This window comes from Tasmannia lanceolata, unplaced genomic scaffold, assembly GCF_043159265.1.
Source record: "Tasmannia lanceolata isolate RefF3 unplaced genomic scaffold, GAP_Taslan_0.1 ptg000008l, whole genome shotgun sequence".
Classification (NCBI taxonomy): Eukaryota; Viridiplantae; Streptophyta; class Magnoliopsida; order Canellales; family Winteraceae; genus Tasmannia; species Tasmannia lanceolata.
In genome coordinates, this window is record NW_027518685.1 from 12,204,301 (window position 1) to 12,211,235 (window position 6,935).

Genomic DNA, 6,935 nt, shown 5'->3' on the forward strand with positions numbered 1-6,935 from the left:
GGGTCTGGGTCAGGTCCTCGTGCCTGTGGGTTACCCGTCAAAACTAGGGTTAAGTTTTTCTTTTGTTTTCAACTTTTCATTCCCTAAAATCATCTGCTTTTTATCTCGTGAAGTGTGAACACCACCCAGTTTTTGGGCATGTGAACACCACCCAGTTGTTTTTTTCCATTTTAAAATCCCACTAGTCCTAGGTAACCAGTGGGTTTACCCAACCCGCGCGGGTTGGGTCTGGGTACATGAAAAACCTACCCGTAGAATCGTGGGTAATTTTTACCCGTATCCGCGGGTATCGTACCCGCGCGGGTTACCCGTTTGCCAGGTCTACCGAAAATAGCATGGGTCGGGTTTAGAAATCATGGGCCTTGGGTAGGTCGGGTTTTAGTTTTAAAACCTGGCTCAATCTTGGGTAGGGTTGGGTTTAAAAAAATAAAACTTGAAACCCGACCCGACTTATGTAGGTGTAGTATTACATTTTTAACATAGCAAATTATTTTTCAATATATTGGTATAATTGCTTTCATTGAGGTGATCATGTTTGCGATGTGGAAATATAGTTTCCTTCTTAAATTTATACACTTGATTACATAAATTTAGAGATTTTTTGTGTGAAGATTTGTTTTTTTTTTATACAATGTGTCAATGTGAAAAAATCTGACCTGACCCGAGAATTATCATGGGTAGGTACGGGTTTGAGAAGTGTGGGTTTTCCGGAAAAAAACTCGACCCAACCCGAGATATTTCTCGCGTAGCGTAGGGTTCTTCAAAACCCGACCCGAGTTGCACCCCTACTCAACACCAAGTAAAAGTGAAGGATTATGATAATATTTTTTTTCTTCTGAGAAATGCTAAATTGAAGGGCGTCCGTTCCCCATCGGATCCATTTCAACCAACTGTGATTTTAAAACAAGCACAGAAAATGCAGATTAAAAGAGTTTAGATGCTTTTGGGTGATGTAGATCCAACAGAGCGCTCTTGCGGCTACCTTCTTGCAGCTTGCAAGGGTGCCCTTAGTTTTTTCAGAAGTCCAGATGCATGTGACTAAAGCACCTGCCCAAAAAACTAAACAAATAGCTGCACCAGCCGGGAATCGAACCCGGGTCTGTACCGTGGCAGGGTACTATTCTACCACTAGACCACTGGTGCTTGGAATGGTCTTCTAAGTTGTTCATTAATTTAGTATCTTTTATAATATATGCTGTAAATGTGTCATACGAAGAACTGATATCTGCACTCCATCGTTTAGATATTGAGATATCTATCTTATTTTTATATGGACTGTTACGGTTGAAAAACTGCTAATAAGAGAAGTTCAATATAAAAAAAGGAAGTGCCAACATAAAAAAACGGAATGCCAATATCATATCCCTCTAGGGGTGTAAACGGATCGAATTCGGAGCGGATATGGCTATATACGAATTCGAATACACTATACACTATTCGGATTCGGATTCGACGGATATTTAATATCTATTACCGAATTCGTATCTGTCGGATATTGTTCGAATTCGGATATTATCCGTATTCGTTTATCCGGTAAATTCGAAGATTTTATTGCAGCACTTTATCTTTTTTCTCCTACTTACTCGAATGAGTTTTCCAAACCCTAAAACTAGACCTCTACATTCTCTTCACAAAATTAACTCTCAAACCCTAAAATATATGAGATTATCTTCTTCCTTTTAAAACAAAGGCAGAGAGAGAGAGAGAGGGAGGCGATGGGGATGGGGATGGATGATAGTATTGGTAGTGGTTTTCAGGTTTTTCCTTCTTTTTTTTGTATATGATAGAATGGGTTTGGGCTATTTTTGTTTTTATTTTTATTTTTCTAAAAAGAATATTCACTTTTCTTATAGAAACAAAAGATAGTGTGTCATTACTAAAAATAAATATTAATGATATTATTAATAATAAATAAAAAAGATTTACTTCTCAGATTCGGATGTTAAACGGATCGGATATACTATTTACCAGATTCGCATCCGCTAAGAGCCGGATATCTCATAAACGGATTCGGATAATATCCGCTTGAAACGGATTCGGATAATATTCGCTTTAAACGGATTCGGATACGGACGGTAATCGAATTTCCGAATATCCATTTACACCCTCTCATACTTTATGAGAGAATGATATGCTCAAATGCCAAAATCTAAAATAACATAGATACTTCACGATTGGCAGTGTGTAGTGGAGCCCAACAGAATGCTTAGTAACTCTCATGATAATATTTGGCACCTGCATACGATAAACGCAAAATGATATATACTATCGGCATTAAATACTAAGCCGATATGAGGTGAATGAAATGTAACGCAAGCCCAAATTTGAGGGGGAGAGGGAAGATGCGCTCATCTTGGAGCCTCCTTTTCTGATCACATTCTTGTCCCATCCGGCCTGCTGCTTAACTAGTGGGATATGGCTATTCTGAAACCAAGTAGTCGATGTAGCTAAGGATGATTGCTTATTACTTGTGAAGTTCTCACATCCTTAAGACACCTAAGAGGGCAATGTAGTTTTTTGCTTGGATTTCTTGGGAATGATGCCTTTTTCTCTCTTCTCTTTTTATTGGTAATGACGCTCCCTACCACTGCTCTTCGGAGTTGACAACGAAGCACTACTTACCATTATTCTACAAGGTAAGTTCTTGGTAAATCCAAGGCTCATCTCCTCCATCTCGACTACTTATATCACTGCTCTCCGACATAAATACCTGCAGCCAAACAGACATATGAGGGTAAGTTTGGTTGCACGTAGTTGCTTTGTATAGTCGTGATGGATTAGAATTGAAGTACTCAGCATGTGTAATAGCAGTGAAGCAATCTCCTTGTAGAGTGATGGTCAGTAGTATTTGGTTGCCAAGTTAACTAGTTTCCTTGTCGGATTGTCTTTACAAACATAAGGGAGTGATATAGAAGGCAGAGAGGAGAAAATCACCGTTTTTAAGTAATTTGGTGGGGGACAACAGTAATGACATGTGAGCAGAGAGAGAGAGAGAGAGTACTAGAGAAAAAAATCACCTTTTTTAAAGTAATTTGGAGGGGGGACAACAGTAATGACATATGAGCAGAGAAGGGAGAGATAAGACGAGTGTTCTCGTATATAGTAGTTTGAATCAGGACATGCAACCAAATACTTCTAGAAGATGATGTGGCATCCCAAAACTAGTCAAAACACCTGATAAACCCCCAAAATTGTGCAACCAAACAGACCCAAGCCATGTTTGGAAACCATGAAAAATATTTCATGGAATATCTGCGGGTTCAACTATAAGGCCATGTCTGGCAGCCCTGAATTTTTTCTCATTATAAATTGTTCAATTGTTCTCTCCAAATGATGAGAGAGGAGTAGGACGGTGGGAGGAGGAGAGAGAATTGAGAGAGCTTCCGTTGGGACCTAGGTAAAACTCACCGCGAAAAGCTAGCAGTAAAGGGAGGGAGCCCAAATCCTTATAAGCCCATCCACATCCCTCAACTTTTCTATGTGGGATGTTTGCTTTTCAATGGAACCCCCAACAATATGTAGGGGAATTTAACCGGGTAGAACTCACCCCTAAAAGCTAGCCGTTAGAGGGATGGTGCACATTCCCTTATAACACATCCCCATCCACTTCACTTATCCGATGGAAGTAACGTGGACCATCTCGCCCCTCCACACGGTGGTAACGTGGGAACCACGAGATAACTACACTGGGGCTTCCGAGATCTTCCCTAAGGGACATTCCCACCCTCAGAGGCAATCCGGGGTTACCACGCCCTGAGCTCTCTGATACCATTAATTTGTAGGGAATGTAACCGGGTAGAACTCACCCCTAAAAGCTAGCCGTTAGAGGAAGGGTGCCCATCCCCTTATAACTAGGGCTGCAACTCGGGTCGGGTTTTGAAGAACCCAACCCTACCCGAGAAATATCTCGGGTCGGATCAGGCCGGGTTTTTTTCTCGAAAACCTATGATTCCCAAACCCGGTCCTACCCATGATAAATCTCGGGTCGGGTCGGGTTTTTTTTTCCGTTGACGCAATTTTTTAAGGAAAAATCTTGTTTGGCAAGGCAACTCAACTCATAGAAGTAGAAAACTCAAGCATGGCAAACTCTTTAGTGCATTAACTAATAACTAGTCCAAAGAGAATAAATTGATGCATTACTAAATGAAAATGATTATACTCATATGAGATAAACAACAAACTATTTAGTGCATTAACTATTTAGTTGAAACTTTAAACCCTAGAGCTAAAGGGGAGAAACCAACAGAAGATGAAAGAGTCCCTGTGATTGTGTGCCTGCGTGAGTTTTACTTTTAAGTTCTCACTTTTAAAGTAACAAAGTTTTAGAAAGAAAAAAATACATACCATAACTTAAGTAACTCGGGTCGGGTCGGGCCCCTTCAAACCCAGCTCGACCCGAGATTCATGCGGGCTTTTAGATCGTAGACCCGGCTCGACCCGAAACCCGAGAAACATGAATCCAACCCAAGCTATTTTCGGGTCGGGTCGATGCGGGTCGGGTCGGGTAAAACCCGACCCAAGTTGCAGCCCTACTTATAACCCATCCCCATCCACTTCACTTATCCGATGTGGGACTATTTGCTTTTGCGTGGAACCCAAACACAATCTCCCTTTCCACGCAGAAGCAATGTGGATAATCTCGCCCTAAATCCTTATAGGCCCATCCACATCCTTCAACTTTTCCAAAGTGGGATATTTGCTTTTGCATGGAACCCCCAACAATCTCCCTCTCCACGTGGAAGCAACGTGGATAATCTTGGCCTTCCACGTGGCGGCAACGTGGGAACTATGAGATCTTCTCCGAGGGGATTTGACCATCCTCTGAGGCACACCCGGGTTACTGAGTTTTCCCCGAGGGATTTTTCCTCTCTTAAAGGCACATCGGGTTACCACACCCCGGCTCTGACACCACTTCTTGGGACCTGGGTAGAACTCACCCCTAAAAGCTAGCCGTTAAAGGGAGGGTGGCCAAATCCTTATAAACCCATCCACATCCTTCAACTTTTCTGACGTGGGACCTTTGCTTTTGCTTGGAATCCGCAACAACATCAATTGAGATGCGGGTGAAAAGTGGCTAAAAATCAAGAAAAAGTTGGATCCTATTTAGAGTAGAGTATTTTGTTTCCTGTTTTTTAGCCACTTCTGAACACTTGGGGACACTAGTTTCCTTATTTTTAACCACTTCGCCCCCGTTACCCCCTCTCTCACCACTTGGAGACACTAATTTGTCATGAAAAAAATTCAAGGCTGCCAGACGTGCTCTAAAAGATGAGTTGAAAAGGGGGAGGGGAGAGAATTGTTAAGGCACAAGTGGAGAAAGTGGAGAAAGTGCACGCGTGCAGAGAAAGAGCGTGAAATTGGGCCTATTTTTCTTGTTTTTACAGAACTTTTCATGCTCCCCGCACTCCCAACATATTGAGTACAATGATCGGCTTGGGCTCACAATCGGAAATGAACTGTGCCTAAGTTTAAATTTGGGTCCAATAATGATCAATTTTGAACTTACAATCGCTTTTCAAATTCTAAAATAGAGTTAGCTTATAGCAGTCACATCCACTATCAAAGTTGTAATGGGCCTTTAGCATTTATCTCTTCCTCTGTGCATCTGTTGCTCGCTATCTTTGCTTTAGACATGGCACACATTCCAAATGATCAGGTCCACTTGTTGCTTCGTCACGTGTATCATCGATGACCCACAACCCCACGATAAAACAACAGTAACCATCCCATCACCATATCATTTTCTTATCAAAATGATTCTTCTTCTCTCCATTTGAAGAGCATTCAATTATTGTAAGGCTGAGATTGTCCAATTGCAATAAATTTAAGTCTTTGGCCCATCTAAGTTGCGACGCACTATATCACTACTCCGCATTCACCGTAAACACGGCCTGTGTATGGAAGGAGATTTGGCCATCAAGTCCACGTGGAATGTGTGATCCTCCATGCGTCATCAACCTCTATTGTAATAATGATGGGACCCACTTTCCTCAGAGCGATCAAGTAGAAAAGATAAATGATTCGATGGCTCTAAATCAGTAAACGGTGGAGATGTATGACAGATAGGACAGACCCATCCAATTTCTCTCACAAATGCTGAGTCATGAGAAAGCCAAACTCCAAAATGGCCGCTGACTTATATCTGTGAATAAAGGGAAAGAAACAAGGCCAATTATAGCTAAAACTTGTTTTAGTTTGGAAAAAGATACCAGCATTCCAGCACAATCATATTCTGACAACTGCACTAACTCATCTCGTCTTATTGTGTAAAGAGCTCGAATTCCCACAAAAGCTCTAACAAGCCGATTAAAATAGAAAAGACAGACAGCTTCTCAAAAAGCTCTTAAAACCCTTTAAACGACCGCATGTTCATCCCATTGGAGCACTCCTTGTTAAAATATGTTAGTCTCAGTATCAATAGCCACTTTCCGTTATACTGCTGTAATTTTTCAAAACAAGTGAAGGTAGACGATAAATTTGCACACCTTATAAGATAATTCGCACTACTGTTGATGATAAATTCGCACACCCTATAAGATAATTCGCACTGCGTTAAAAACGACAAAAAGGAAGTAATGTGGCAGACTCTAACGCTTTTTGAGGTCAATTCATGCTAAAGGAGTCTGAATTATCCAGGGGTGCGAATTTATCATCACCCAAAAAAAAAGAAGTGGGGAAAATTCCATTTACACCCCCTCTAGTTTCTGACACATACACTTCTAGCCATGTGATTCTAAACGTGACAACTATACCCCCTCCATCAAAGGTCCGTCAGTTTAACTTGACAGAAAGAGTGAAACTAATCATGGTTAATATTTTGAGGACAGAAATACCCTCATTTAGAGAGGGATTAGGGTTACGCCATTTCCCACCGCCGTCGTCGCACCTCCGGCCACTACCGTCACATCCACCATAGACAATGAAACCCCACCCCA

The 6,935-nt window shown here is 41.5% G+C and overlaps 1 non-coding gene across 1 annotated transcript; it reads right to left on the reverse strand.

Annotated features, from left to right (window-relative positions):
• Positions 1 to 1,072: 1,072 nt before the first annotated feature.
• TRNAG-GCC (transfer RNA glycine (anticodon GCC)) lies at positions 1,073 to 1,143 on the reverse strand. The gene has a single exon. It is a non-coding gene; the product is annotated as a tRNA-Gly (tRNA).
• Positions 1,144 to 6,935: the final 5,792 nt, after the last annotated feature.